The sequence below is a fragment of the Ambystoma mexicanum genome, chromosome 4q, assembly GCF_040938575.1.
Source record: "Ambystoma mexicanum isolate Mex_15411 chromosome 4q, UKY_AmexF1_1, whole genome shotgun sequence".
Lineage (NCBI taxonomy): Eukaryota > Metazoa > Chordata > Amphibia > Caudata > Ambystomatidae > Ambystoma > Ambystoma mexicanum.
This window is the reverse complement of record NC_090928.1, coordinates 226777048-226793272: the sequence shown is the minus strand read 5'-3', so window position 1 is coordinate 226793272 and position 16225 is coordinate 226777048. Positions and strand designations below refer to the sequence as shown.

The following is a 16225-nucleotide window of genomic DNA, read 5'->3' as shown; positions in this document are numbered from 1 at the left end:
TGGCACTGCCAGTTCTCCACAAATTCCCTGCACCGAGGCGGTGTAATATGTTTATGTATTGTAGAAATCATCCCTTCATCAATTTACTCTTGGAGGTCTGGCAAGGACAATGGCGATCGGGGCTCCCGAAAAGCAGTAAAGATTTGAAACATTCCCAACAGAGCAGAGACCGTGCCAAGCGACATTGATATCTCTAGATGCCGAAAAATGCATTCGATAGGGTCGAATGGCCATATGTTTTCCAGGTAATGAAACACATGGGGTTTGGACCAAACTATATTCGAATGGTAGAAGCAAATTATTAAGACCCATCGATACGGTTACCCAAGAACACGCACTTATCCGACACAATGCAAAGAGAACATCGGACAAGGCAGGGATGCCCTCTATCTCCCCACTTATATGCGATCTATTTAGAGCCACTGTTAGCTTCAATTAGTCTAGACCAAAACATAAAAGTTATCCCGTTCGGAGGTGAAATACATAAGACAGCAGCATATGCAGACGACATGCTGATGACACAGTTGGAACCGAAAAAGTTGATCCCGGTGGCAATACTGGGGGAACAAGAAAAAATATCGGGTCTCAAAATAAATATGGCTAAGTCAGAAGTGCAGAACTGGGCCTGAAATAGGAACACACTACCGCCTTGCGCAGGTGTTCTCCCTTCTGTTCCGCCGGTGGCAACATTGCTTATTTAGGGGTAAAAGTAACAATAAAATCTCTTTACTATGGAAAGCCAATTACCCGGATCTAATAAAGAAAGGCCAAGAAGATTTCTCAAGATGGCTCCCCCTCTTCGAATCTCATGGCTGACGCGAATAACAGTCAAAATGGTGACTCTCCCCAGACTTTTATACAAGTTTCAAACTCTCCTGATCGCAATTTCGCAGAAATTCTTTAAAATAATGAACGCATTGATATCCAAATTCATTTGGCAAAATAAATGCCCCAAGGTGGCCCTTACTTACTTTTGACCCAAAGACAAAGAGGAGGGCTGGGATTATCAAATATAAACAGATATTATGAAGCGGCTCAACTGAGAGTGGTCAAGATGGTTAACGGAAAGCAAGCAAACGTTCTGGGCCTGGAATGGACAGGGCAGTAGCGGGATGCCGACTGGCAGGGTTATAATGGCTACCAGGGAAAGAAGGGGCCCATAGCACCAGACGTCGTTGTCCTCCAAACAACGTGCGACACCTATCAAGCTGCCCCTCCTCATTAACTCCCATGTTTGGGAATCCCAGCTTCTCCCCAGGAATGGAGAGGGGCAAATGTAGTCAATGGCGGAAACAGGGGTGCTTGAAGATAGGAGACATGGTGTGGGATGGAAAGATAGCAACGTTTGAAGAATGCAAGACTCATATAGAAATAAAAGAAACTGATCGATATGAATGCATACAGCTGAGGCATTTGTTAAGGCAGCCAAAGATATGTTGCACAGCGACCAGACAACTGATGAAATTTGAAATGTATATAACCACACATTCCGGAGACAAACAACCTCAAACATATATTTGATTCTTCAGAAATGTTCAGATCATAAGATCTGGCCATACCAAGTAGCCTGGGAGGGAACAGTAGAAGGAAATACCCCACGGGAGCACTGGGAAGGGTTGCGGAGGAACATTCCGAAACTGACCAGGTCCTTACAACTGCGAGAGGCATGATACAAGATGATGTTACAATGGTACTACAGACCCAGTAAACTACACAAAATGTATATCGGTCTCGCAGGAATGTTGTAGGGGCTGCAAGGGGGTATGGGACTGGAAGCATGTGTGGTGGGACTGCCCCAAGATAAAGAGATTCTGGGAGGACCTTAAGTTTCAGATATCCAGTACGATGCCAGAATTGTATGCCCTATCCCTGGGCAAAAAAAAATGTGGACTATTAGATCCAGAATTACATTCCATCTCAAAACCCCAAAGGAGAGCTCCGATGACGATATTGATAGCAGCTTGGCTAGTGATAGCAAGTAATTGGAAACAAAAAGATCCACCCACTGTGACGGGCAGCTACATAAATTCTGGGATATAGTGGCAATAGAGTGGATCACATACCAGATGCAAGGTGATGCAGAGAAATTCGGGAATGATTGGGGAGAGGTGATAGACTACCTGAAAAGTGAATACATGCAACAATGGTGCCCACAAAACCTTAGGATACTGGAATTACTGTGAATTTATAAAGAAATCAGATATGGCACCTTAGAAGCACAGGAAAAGAGTACTTGATTAGCCAGGACACTGCGTGAACCTAGGGTGGGGAAGAGAGGGTGCAAATGAGAGGAGGCGGGGGGGTAATTTAATGGTTGTAAAAATTGCAAAAATGCCAATAAAATCATATTCTTTAAAAAAGTGAACTACTGTGGGACAAGGCTGAATGTTCTCATGGTAAACAATGTACATATTGTTTGTTATGTTGCATTGCCATACCTTTTATTTATGTGTTTGTTGTTTCGGGTGAGGGCTGGTTAACCTGTGTTAGAGCGTGTTCCCTTAGCTTTTAGAATAGGCATGGAATTCCTCTACAGAATAGGGAAAGTGAGGCATTTTGATACATTTTCATTTAAAATAAAATGGGCGCATTTTGAAAGATCTTCAAACAGTTGTCCGCTTCACATTACTGACTCCTCACAGTACCGACAGGCATGGGAGCCATTAAGAACTTATTTTGAATACTGACAAAGAAAACAAATATAGAATATGCCCAAATTCTCATGCATGAGATGTCAATATGGGGAAGATTGGAGCAAGTGTTACCAAAAGCAGATGAATAGTACCGAAGAATTTAAAAGGTTGAACTTGAACAAGTCTCCATATGGGGGATATCAATGTGCGGAAGGTTGGAACAAGTAGCACCTCAAGCCGAGAAAGTATGGACTGTGAAGAAATACAATTTTGCTATACTGAAAGACAGTGAGAACATTAAAAGAAACCCTGGTGAAAAAAGCATATAATTCATTAAGCATTTGGGGGAAAAGTCACCTGGCAGAGAAGCATACCAGGGGATATAAAAGCCCAGAAAGGGATTCTTGGCAGGGAAGTATACCAGGTAATACATTTGAAAGGGATATAGACATTATGGACCGATGCCTGGCAGGATTGTGTACCAGGAGACCTGTAAGAACCAGATGAAAGAAAATAAGTCCTGGTGGTTCAAGCACCAGGCAAGTTGAAGGTAAATAAGCATGTTACCGTTGTGGAAAGATACCTGGCAGGAGAGTACATCTGGGTTCTAATAAACCTACTAAAGGATTCTTGGCTGGGGAATATATCAGGAAGTCCACTGAAATCATGGCAATAAACGTATTTATTTACTTTTGCAGAACCCAAGGCAAAACAAGTAAACTAAAGTCTCTAAGAAAACAGTCAAGTGGAAGCTGTGAAATTGAACAAACACCCCTTTTCTTGTTGAAATCAGAATACCTGATGGAAGGATATAAACCGTAAACCGAAAGCGCTCACAGGAGAATTTCTGACAGACAAATGCAGCGGGTAGTTCGCTAAGATAGCAAAGAGGTTTATAAGAGAACCCTAGATGGAACATTCCATTGTGAATAGGACCCCTTTGGTTTGTGAACTCGGTACCAGGAAACCGAGAAGGGACTAAATAGTGTGGAATATATTGTTTGTGCAGAACGTTCCTTAACCAGTTATAAGGATTCAAAGAAATGGTTGTTTGAAAGAGACACGTTTGCTATCCTTAAGAAGTGGTTGCTTGAAAGAGACATTGTTGCTATCATTAAGAAGTGGTTGCTGGAAAGAGACAATTTTTGCCATCTTTACGGAGTCATTGTTTAAAAGAAATACTTTTGCCATCCTACCCGAGACTTCTAGGGGAAGGGAACCGCCCTCTGGACTCGAGGATTATCTTTGTTGGGTTTATTTACTTGTTTTTTAATACTTTTTACCGAACCTACATCAGAGACACTTTCCTTACATCTTTAGTTGTTCATTTATAATGTAACAGTTTTGGGCTTCCAGTAAAATAAGTCTCAGGTAGCTGGCCTCTGCGGCTGTCACTTGAAGTCAGAACAAAACCCAACAAGGGGTCATAGTCAGGCTTGATCGGGAAACAACTCCTTAACTTTTTGCAGACCCTGCGCAGACCGGCGTACTGTAGCTACCGTGAGGATGTCGCATTTGCAGGCCCACGGATGTCTGTAATTTGGATAAAGTAGTTCCCTATATATATAGTGACCCCAGAGTGTGAAACCCTCGTTGTGAACATACTCCCTGTGTTCTGGGGTCAACCTGCAGTAGGGCCGGGACACAGTTCCAGAGGGGAAAGTCTTCATGGAATGGGGTGTGTATACCCGACATCTTCCATATTTTTTACGCAAGGCTAGTGCAGTGACGCTTGTAGGATCGAATTTGCAATCATCAGTAAATGCAGCGGGAAAAATCAGTGACTTTAAGTCCCTATCTCCCGCAGTGTGTTTTTCCAATAGTGTGTGGGCAACAGGTGGGCCACCGCCAAACCAGTAAGCGTTGGAAGTTGGGGGCTGCAAACCCTCCCCCCCTCTCCCCTCCTGTCATACGGTAGAGTCAGCGTATCCCATTTCAGGCGTACCACCGCAGAGTGTGAGACAAATGTGTTGATCACACGTTCTAGTTCCTAATGTTCGCACCTTGCCAGCGATTGTGATGGGGAGGTGAGCCCAATTCATTAGTCTAGCACGTAGATGAGTCATATACATATCATAATTTCTGTCATATAGCTTGAGGGGCTGCCTAGCAACCATCACACCCAAATATCGTATCCAGTTGGGATGCCCATTTAAAGCCATGCAGGTCATCAGGGCAGGCAGTGACATCGGTAAGTAGGAAGAGTTCAGGTTTGCTACAATTAACCTTGAGTCCAGACAGCGTTCCGAAGTGTAGAACATCTGCCATTACGGGTCCCAGGTGCACAGAGGGGTTCTGGATATACACAAGTGCATCATCGTCATAGAGGGAAAATATTTGTGGTTCACCCACTATCCTAAATCCGCTGTGTCCATGTCTGGACCTCACCAGATCCGCAAGGGGCTCTATGATGATAGCAAATATTAAGGGGGAAAGAGGGCATCCCTGGCGGGTGCCTATGGCTATCTAAAATTGCGGGGAAAGCAACCCGTTCATGTTGACCATGGCCATTGGTGACGCATAAAGGAGATGTAAGGCAACCAGGAATCCCCGGCCAAATCCACACTTGGACAGCACTGCATAGATGAACATCCATGGCACTGAGTCAGCCGCCTTTTGGATGTCAAGAGTAGCAGCAACCACCTGAACCCCGGGGTCTATTTAAGGTAAGATATTAAATAGACAGCGTAGATTTAGTGTGGTGGACCTGCCCGGTATGAACCCCTTTGGTCGGGGTGGACAATGTACGGCATGACTGGCAGTAATCGGGTGGCCATGATCTTTGTGAAAATGTTTACATCTGTATTGATTAAAGACAGAGGGCGATAAGAACCGCATTGGTCCGCATGTATCTCGGGTTTCAGTAGTACTGTAATGATCGCCTCACGTATAGTGGACGGGATCATCTTGGTTTCTAGAGCCTCCTGCCAGACCCAGAGGAGATGCGGGGCGAGAATATCTTTGTACTACTTATACAATTCAGCTGTAAGGCCATCGGTGCCTGGGGCTTTTGCAGATGGTAGGCTATCTATTACTTGAGCAATATGAGTTACTGAGTTCGGACAGTCCAGCAGGGCACTTGTGTCGTGTGATATCTGACTGAGGGGCAGGGCCTCGAGAAACTCGTATATCTCCTCCATCGTGCAAGTGTTTTTGTTAGTGTAGAGGATTTTTTTTAAATGGAAAAATACCTTGTTAATGGCTGCAGGGGTGTGGACTAGGTTTCCCGAAGCATCTACCACAAGAGGAATGCAATGATCACTACTCTCCTGCTGAGCCAATACGGGCGACTAGTCTATCAGGCCTGTCTCCCTCCCCATATTTCCTATCAGACATCGGGACATTAAAGAATTTAACTTCGCGCTCGGCATGAGATCTAAAGGTGTCCATGGCTTCCTTGATCTGTGCCAATGTGGCAGTGGGGGGTATGCTAGCCAAGCCCTGCAATACACCCTCCCTTTGGACTATGCTATGCCGGACTGCTCCGAGGACGCCACATTCTGTTGACATCGCAATCCCTCTGATATAAGCCTTGAAGGCTTCCCAGAGCACGCCGGCCGAGGACACCGAGCACACATTTTGTGCGAACTACAACTGCACATGCTCATTAATAGTGGACGCGAACACTGTATCAAGCAGCGCCTGAAGTTTAAAGCGCCAGTTGGTTCAGGGTTTAGTATAGGCTGGCAGCGTTAGGGAAATACTGACCGGGGAATGATCGGAGTAAGTGCAGGGTAACATGTGAGAGTGACCAACCCATCCAAGCAGGGAGGCGGAGACGAGCGACAGGTCTATACGTGAATAGGAGCATTCCCCCTGTATGCAGAGCCCACTGTTAGGGCGAATTCTCAGAAATGTGCTAATTCCTCTCTACCTTAGAGACCCTCAGCACTTTTGCTGGACTCTAGGACATTTTAATTTTCAACCTGGAGAGAGTGAGACCTTTTTCCCACGCTCTCATGTAATTTTCTGTGATTTAACACTGTTTCTTTTTGGTTTTGGGGTCTGACAAACTCCATAGGCATCATCTTTGCATTGTGACACACAGCACCTTAAATACAGTGGCACAGGGAAGTCTCTTAGATTTCCTAAAGGTTTAAATACCTTCTCTTGGATAAACTACTGCTTCCAAGAGCAGTAAAGTGAAATTGACTTTACTTACCATTTGTAACTTTCTAGACCCAGCACACACTATTTTACAATAGGGTGTTGGAGGGGTTACTTAGTATCCCCTTTGTCTAGTTTCTCATGTAACAAATTTGTTACTCTTTCTACAATTAATGGCTGGTGGCAGTGGTTTGCTTTTTACTACCATTGTGTGTTTTTACTGCGGGCTTTGTTCGCAGCTGCAGTAAAGCACCCCTCGGTGCCCATTTTGTCAAAATGGCCCAGGTCTTCTTTTTTCGCCATTTCTTGCTGGAAAGGTCCTTCTTGAGATTTTGCTCTGCGCGCCAAGCCAGGTTTGGTCACTTGGTTCGTTTTGTCTTTGGCAGGATTCACGAGGCAAACCCGCCTCTGGCTCCAGTATGTCTGGCAGGGGCAGGAAGAGAGGGAGGTGCCCGAAACTTAATCCCTTTGGTTACAGGAATGCACCCAAAGGTGATTAGCTGGCTGGCTGCCCGGCAAGGACAGCCACCCTGCTGTTTGATTGACAGCTAGGCTGGAATGAATGGTAGAAACCTGCATAAAAGGTGAGGCTTTTTGGCTTGGAAGGCAGAGTCGACCACTGGACGAAGGAATCCGAAGAAGAACTTGGAAGAGATGCCTGCTGCAACTCCTTGACTGTTGGTTGGCCCGGGGAAGCCCTGCTACTGTGCTGAAGCTCTGAATTTGCCTCGACTAGAGAAGCCCTGCAAGGACGACTTCTCCCCTTGAGTTGGTGGGACCAATCAGCTCCAAAGTGAACTCATTTGGACATCCTCTCGGAGCTGGCTGTACTTCCACTGCTGCTGATGCTGGAACCGAAGTGCCAGGGAGAGGAACACCCAACGGAGTGCATCACTTTTAAGTCGGACCCACGCTTGTGGAACATCCTCCGGACTCCCAGTAAGCAGGACTGACCAAGCCTGAATCACCTCAACAGAGTGCTGGACCCCAGATGCGAGGAAAGTCCAGAGTGCTATCCGAGAGTCTACAGAGGTGCTATTTGCTGAGACACGAGGAGCTGAAATCGCAAAGTGCCGCTGAATAGAAGGTGGTCCTTTTCTGTCGCTGACCGTCCCGTTGTGTTGCAGCAGTCCCCAGAAGTCCTCCCTCTTGCCCCCACGACTGAGGCACAGGAACAAAAGGATCTTCGAGCCGCACAGGAAGAGAAGCCAGCTGGAACCATTTCTTCTAACCAAAGGTACTGTACAGTCTAAGAGATCTTACCTCTTGTTGTAACCTTACTTGATCTCAGTTGATACTTGTCTTGGTTAATTCTGTAGAGTTGCTTGCATCTTCTACCTCTGCAAAGACTTCTATATAACATTGTGCAAGACATTTACTTATCTGCACGAAGTGCTTCAGCTCACCTAGACTTTTGCCCCTTCCCACCAGGAAAGGGTTAATATACTTTGCATTGGGGGGTTCAAAAGTACTTACCTGCTTCAGAATATTTGTGTGATCTTTTTTATTCTGAAACCTCTTTACTTTAACACTCATCTCAGTATTGCTTTAATGTCCACAGTGTCCTAGCTATTTGAGTCACCTGAGGGCGTAGGAAGTGTCTGTGTGCCATCTCAAATGGGTATTTGCTGATTTAGAGAAACTAAGAGTGTGTATTTTGGATTGTATTTGTGGGTTACTATTACATTGCTTATTCAAACTGACTGTTAAATAAATTAATAATTGTTTAATCAAGAAACCTTGAGTGTAAGTGTTTTTTTGGTTACTTGTCACTGTGAATCTCTGTGTAACCACCCTACTGCTCACATTGACCCCTCGTGAGATAAGCCTGGCTGCTCAGCCACACTACCAACCTGTGCAGTACAGACTTATACCAAAGGTTGGGTTCCTATTGCCAAGAGGTCAATGTTGTTGTAGTGCACCCAACAGTTACTGCTCCAAATCTTGCCTAGCACCCGCCATGCGTCCACCAACCTCAGGGAGTGCATGCCATCTATAATAGTGGAAGCAGATCGTGTATGGGTTCTCCTGGTATGGGTAGATCTGTCAAGATCCAAGTCCAGTATAGTGTTAAAATCGCCAACCCACAACACAGGGATCAGGGGGTATCAAGCTAATTCGCTCAGGATGTCAGTGTAAAACTGAGGGTCGTCCACATTAGGAACGTAGATATTCAGCAGTAACATTTCTCTACCAGCTAGCGTCCCATATACCATGACATATCGACCCAATACCTTTGTGTGTTTACACTTGAATGGGAGAGATTTATGTACTACCCCGGGACTAGGAGGAAAATTAAGTATAAAACCTCCCCCCATCCCCCGCCCCAACTCCTGACAAACCCCTCACAGACCGCCATAAGAGCGTGGGTCTCCTGTAGAAGAAGAACCTGGACCTTGTGCCTTTCGAGATATAACTGTATCTTTTGTCGCTTAGCTGGATTCCCCAAACTATGCACATTCCAGCTAAGACAGGTTATGTCCCCCATTTACGTGTATATTGACTAGTAGTGTCTCCTGTATTACGTAGCTCAGAATGTTTGGCTACCCTTAAGCTTCCGGTTACACCCATCATCATCGTGTCTGTAGAGTGTGTCAAGTGTTGTTTTAAGAACTTCAACCATCCCTGCCCACCCCCCACGCCCCTTAAAACTGCAGTGATGATATCCTCCAGGAAACACCCCACACTGGTAACGCAACTTTACATGGGGAGGCTAGTGCGGAGATCCACCCTGGCCAGCACGGGACTTAGTACCAACAAAAAAGGATAAGTGTTCACGTACTGCTTATACGGTTACCCCTATCTGGGGCAAAGTGTTTACTTCCAACTGCAGGATACATAATTAAAGAAAACTCTACCGCAACCCTCAAGTGGGCAACATTGCAACAATAACGCATGTAAAAACTTCCCACATCAAACAAATCATGGGGGGGTGCCAAGGTGTAGAGGGGGGAGGGGCCCTCATTGAAAAATAGCGACCAGAGCATTGGTCCACAACTCAAGGTGGCACTAGGGTTTCATCCAAGAACTTCATGGCTTCACTGGGTATATTAAAGAAGAAGGTTTTTTTACTCCATTCAACCCGCAGCTTAGCGGGAAACAGCATAGCGTATTTCAAATTATTGTCACGTAGTCGTTTCTTGACAGCTAGACACGACTTCCTCTCCTGCTGCACGGCCATAGAGAAATCCGGGTATGTGTGTCTTCTGCTGGACCCCAACATCAGATCTCCTTGTTCGTGGGCAGCTTGGATGATCGCGTCTCGATCACAATAATTAAGAATGCGGGCAATGATGGGACGTGGGGGTGCCCCAGGCCTTGGCCTAGGGGCCAGAGATCTATGTGCCCGTTCAACCGCAAACTGCGGCGACAGCGCCGGGTTACCCAGGAGTGGGAGGAGGGTTGCTTCTATCCGTTGCTCCAGGGATGTTTCACTGCTGCTCTCCGGAACCCCAATGGTGCGGATGTTATTGCGTCAGGATCTAGATTCCAAGTCATCGTTCTTCCTGTCCACTTGGAGCACACGCCTAGAGAGCGCAGTAAGTTCATTACGCATGTAGACATGTCACCCTCCACAGTGCCCACCTGTGTTTCAGCCTCCTCCAGTCGTTGATCAGTCCTATCCATGCATGTTTTGATAGTCTATGGTGCTGGTCATTTCGTCGAGTTTAGTATGCACCTTAGCGAATCTCTCCTGGATGCACGCCAACATGCGTTGAGTTTCAGACATTTCCAGTGATATTGCCTCTGATCCCATGTCAGTAGTTGCCCCACTGGAGGTTGACGGCCTGGGAGTGGATTTATTGGCTCATGAACTAGAAAGTGCACGCACAAGGTGTGTGGTGCCAGAGAATGCAGGCCCGCACCAGGTCCGTACGCCGCATCCAGGGCATAAAAGCAATAAAAGGGCGCCAGGGCCCACACAGTCAAAGCAACCCGACAGTGCACGCACTCACGGCTGCGGCCCACTGCCAACAGCAGCTTTCCTCCGGAGGGGAATGAGGGACGGTTCAGCTGTGCTAGCGGGCGGTGCCTCTCCACCGGTCCCGCGGCTCCCTCAGGCTCCATGTAATGTGATGGCGTACAGCGATGCAGGAGGATAGTCCTCTCCCGCAGGGTGTTGGATGCCCCCGTCTCCCTCACCTATGGGTTGGCCCTCGGGCTCCGTGTAATGTGATGGGGTGCGGAGATGCAGGAGGATAGTCCTCTCCTCCAGGGTGTTGGCTGCCCCGTCTCCCTCACCCATGGGTTGACGCTGCCGTATGTGCAGGGTTGGGTGCATTCGCAAGGGGCAGGGGGAGCCCCAGCCCGTGGAGGCACAACCGATCAGTGGGGGGGGGATGCCAAAGTATGCCAGCCAGTGCTCAGAATTCTGCCGCCGGCTGCAGTGCCACAGTAGCAGGCGACACCACCTGTGTGTCACCAGAGGGCAAAGGGGGGGCGGCGCTGCTGGGCTGCACTGCGCGCTGTCGTGTAGGACCTGGCTCCGTTCACACCACCAGTCCCCTGTCGCCTCTTGGGGCCGACCGCCCGCCCTTTCACAGCTCCACCGTGGTCTACGAAAGTCGGAGCAAGACCAGAATGCTGTATGGAGGATCAGAGGATCAATTGCCCACACTTGGAAGTGTTAGGATATATGAAAGGAGGCGAATGCCATCCCGGGCAGACACAGGTACGGGAGCTCTGACAGAGAGCTGCTATTTTCCAGCTGTGCGCAACAGGGCCCCCATTTGCTCCCATTTTCTCCCAATCTCTTCCATTTAACAAAAGGTAGTTAATATGTTTTGACAATTTTATTTGCTGTTGTCTGGAGTTACAACCAACAACAAGAAGGCCCTGTGTATCAACTCAATGTTGTCAACTGGCCAGAGGCAGTATAAAATCGAATGTATTTATTGCAAAGGTTGTCAAAGTTCATGAACAATTTTTAACATGTGACTAAGTAATGAAAAACTAAATGGAGATGAATGCAAATGATATGATGCACAACCATACCATTACATACATAACCCATGCCTCAAGCATACCTAACAGCACAAAGTAAACATAAACAAGATGAACTACATAAACACACTTAAAAACTACAAGAAAAAACAAAAGAAGCAACAGTAACTACATCTGTCTGGTTTCAACTCAAGGCCAGATGGGGAAACCAAAGACTTCTACGCCTGCGGTGAAGGAATCCATCCTTAAGGAACACAAGTTAATTGATCACAGCGTGTATTTAAATGAATGCATCAATTAGTACAGTCCAACTCGAGATTCGTCTTGAGGCAGCTCTGTTTTCCCCAAAACCTCTGCCTTCATCAGGGCCAAAAGACACAGTTTCAGGTAGGGAGGATTTCTACCAACAAAGGAAATACACATCAGCAAATACCAAGGTTTTAGTCAAAATTGGGGATACTCTAAACTGCGATTTCACCACATGCAAACTTGATTCTGCATGCTGGGCACACAACTGTGCATTCTTTTTTGGGTGAAACAACCTGTGCCTATGTTAAGTCCCCAGTGTCTGGAGTTCAACTTCTTTAGCTCTTGACAGTTTTGTATTGTGCTTGTTATTTCTTGCATATCCAAGGGCTTCTGGCGATGTTCAGCCTTCAGCTCAACTATATCTAGCAATACAGAAAGCCATGGTGTGATGAAAACGGCCAGATGAAATCCATGGCAAAACCAAAATTGAGTATGCCAGGCCGCAACTTGTACCATAACTCGTCTCAGTGGTATTTGTCATAAATGTATAACGGATATAAAGTCAATTGAATATCACCAAGTATTTATATATAGTCTTTATTAAAAATACAGATTCATTAAACCGCCCACCAATGCAAGGGAAAAACACAGAGCAACACAAGCTCTGTCTATCGAGCCACTGATTGGCTGTGCTGCTTTATTTACCAACAATCCCCAGACCGGAGGCAGAAGCTGGCCACACATCTGAAGGGCTGCTTACTAAAGGGCCTGTCTGCGTCTGTCCGCTGTGGGACGCAAGGCGCAACCACCCTGATATCAATTGGATTCTGTAAGTACCCTATAACAAATCCCTATCCCGTACCTAGTAACTGTTTATGAAACATCCGGACATACCATCTTTCTAGTCTCAGCATGATGCCATCCAGCATGAGGCATGCCTGCTAAATCTACTTGTGACTCAATTATATTGTTTGAGCGATAAACGAGGGGCTACACGCCCCAGCCGCTGCATGCACGGATTTGCATAGAACGACCCGCCCAGTCGTCACCACTGTGACCCTCTCCCTTTAGATCAAAATGCAGAACGTCGTGCTCACAGTTTTGGATTACTGCTAAAGGACATAACCACGCCTGCTTATCTAACGCCAGTATAGGCGCTGGCCACCACACAGTTTAAAGTCTGTGATTTAAATAGTGCATGAAGCTATATGAGCCACTGTGTGTTAGATGTTGTCTTTAGCCCCCGGTGCAAGTTGATCACATCGCATTACTTCTACATTCTCTAGAAAATCAAGCTGCGCATTCTGTACTTATTAAAATTATTAGAGGCCCGCAATAAAATATCGATAAAGGCCTAGCACCATTGTCACTTAGCATGCCAGAACTACGTTGTGCCCGATAGGTATTATGTCTATTTATTGCTGATATGTATAGCAGAAGCTAATATACTCAATGTTGTATTCCTGCACACCCATTTGCAACCGAATATTGACACACTAAATGATTACTTATGGCATGTTTCTATCACTACTGCATACCTTGTGGAAGGCTTAGACCATTCTTCTACCTGAGCTTACCAAGTATAATCAGTGTATGATCACAGTACACTCCTACAGTATTATTCCTCCTCTATTGCCAATAGCAAAATATGTTAACCCTCCTATTAGTCATCATATACCCGTTTTGTGTAATATAGAATACAATACTCTGCACGGGAGGCGCGTTCATCGCGCATGATAAAGTCCTATCTAGAATTGGTTGCCAGTGTCATCACCCCTCCCTTGCCCAACCCAATTCCTACCAACCACCTCACCCTTCGCTTCCCTCCAGGAACAGGTAACTAACAACCACCACTTAGCCACTACCAACCCACAGCCGACCCCTGGTATTCTCCTGACGCCCTTAAAAGATACGCCAACAAAAGTGACCACCAGCATGAGAACCTTCATTCAGGGTAAAATCAGACTTAGCAGATTTAGGTCGCAAACTAAATGTATCCATTTAGATACCAGTCCTACACCAACCAGCGCCAAACACCTTAAAACCAATGCCATGCCCACAACTCATCAACCCAAGTCACCATCTAAAGCATAGGCCAAACTAACCAGATGCACTAAAGCCCCACCAACTCCTACTATAGTCGCTATGCCTGCATCAGATATTACACCTAATCTTAAAGGTTCACTCATCAACGCACGCTCACTTGGAGCCCACCCCATAGAAATCCATGATCTCATTATTGACAAACAACTAGATATCCTGGTTGTAACAGAAACCTGGCTACACCAAGCTTCAGGCCCATTGCTATCCCTCGCCATTCCTCCTGGATTCAATATTCTCAGGACTGATAGATCCAGTACTCAAGGAGGCGGAGTTGCCATAATAGCCAAATCAACCCTGCAAATCAGAGCTTGCCCCCTTGACCTTGAAGAAATAGATGGTTACGAACTCCTCCTAGCCCAATTCACCTCCAATCCTAAAACCGCAACCAATTTCCTGGTTGTGTATAGATCACCCAATAAAAACACTCACCCGGATCTAGATGTCCCTCTCCTGCTCACCCCCCAAATCAAGCCGAACACTAAATGTATTATACTCAGCGACCTAACTCTAGGATACAATGTTCATCAAGATCATAAAGCAGCAGCTTGCCATGGGGCCCTCAAAGATATGAAGTTCACACAACTAGTTTGTGTTCCTCCCCACAATAAAGACAGACTACTCGATTGGATCCTCACCCTCAACTCACAATTATCCATTGATTCTGTTCTACCTCTTGATTGGTCTGACCACCATATCATCACCTTCTCTATAACCAGCAGTGCTACAATCCCTGCTTTGACTTAAAAAAACGATACCTGTGAAAGAAGAAATATCAGAAAACTCACAGCAGACAACCTCTCCCCTATTCTAAAAGAAGCCCTGGTCACTACTACTTTAACGAGTAACAATCCCAATTACCTGGCAGACTGCTACCAGAAATGCCTCACAACCACGATTGATTCAGTAGCACCTATTACAACTAAAACTTGTTGCGCCGACAAACGCACACGTTTTTGGTTTAACAATGAACTAGTAACTCTCAGATGCAAAAAAGATCACTAGAGCACATCCACAAAAAAACGAACACTCCAGACTCAGCAAATGCCTTTAATGAAGCCAATGAAGTCTATAAAGCAGCCATTATATCCCATAAGGTTGATGCATTCAACCTGCTTATTAGTAATGCCTCCTCTAACTCAAAGGAGTTGTTTACTATACTCAGAGAGTTGGAAAATCCAAGTCAAGACACATCACCTGTTAACGCCAGCAAAATATGGTGTACTACAATCCAGAATGCGCTAGCATCTAAAATAATACTTCTACAAAAGAATGATGACAATTATGAGCCATTCCATTTTACCCCCGGTTACACAAGATGTTGTGCTGGATACCATATCCAAACTAAAGCTTCTAACTGCAAAGGAGACCACTTTCCTGCCCAGTTAGTAAAACTCTGTGCCTCCACTCTGACACCTAACATCACTAACTTTATCAATGCCTCGTTTAACTCCAACATGGTCCCTGCAAGCATTAAAGAAGCGTGGGTGACCCCTCTCCTGAAAAAGCCAACACTAGACCCTCCAGTCCCCACCAACTACTGACCAATAACAACGGTTCCTTTCTTGCTGATATTAATAGATAAAATAGCTTATACCCAAATCCAAAATCATCTTGAGCAACACCAACTCCTGGGCGCCTGACAATCTGGATTTCGCCCCAACCATAGTACAGAAACTGCACTTCTTGATCTTAAAATCCAAATGAATTCCACAAGGGAGGCAGGAAAACGTTGTCTCCTAATGCTGTTAGATCTTTCTGCCGCATTCGATTTAGTAGACCATGATAAACTCTGTGCCACTCTAACCAACGATTTCAGATTGTCAATGGAAGCAACCCAATGGGTTAAGTCCTTCCTAGCAGAGCGGACATCGCGAGTATCTATCGGGAAAGAGTCGGCCGACCCCATACCAGTTCCCATAGGCGTTCCCCAAGGATCCTGCTTATCGCCCACCCTCTATAATGCTTATACAAAGTTATTATTCTCAACATTGGATGCCATGGGTGTCATCTACACCAGCTTCGCAGATGACACCCAGATCCTCATCCCCTTATCAGGTAACTATGAGCAGGACACCCTGCTCATCAATCAAATATATGCATTAATTCAAAACTGGATGGCCCACAATAGTCTTTGTCTTAATGATGAAAAAACTGAGGTTCTCATTGTAGGGTCCACAGCTAAAATCAAT

General features: G+C 45.9%; 1 protein-coding gene across 6 annotated transcripts in view; it reads left to right on the top strand.

Moving 5' to 3' along the window:
• The window catches only part of CDK19 (cyclin dependent kinase 19), a 1825462-nt gene that overhangs the window by 1278042 nt on the left and 531195 nt on the right, over positions 1 to 16225 (top strand). The gene's annotated exons all lie outside the window — the stretch shown is intronic.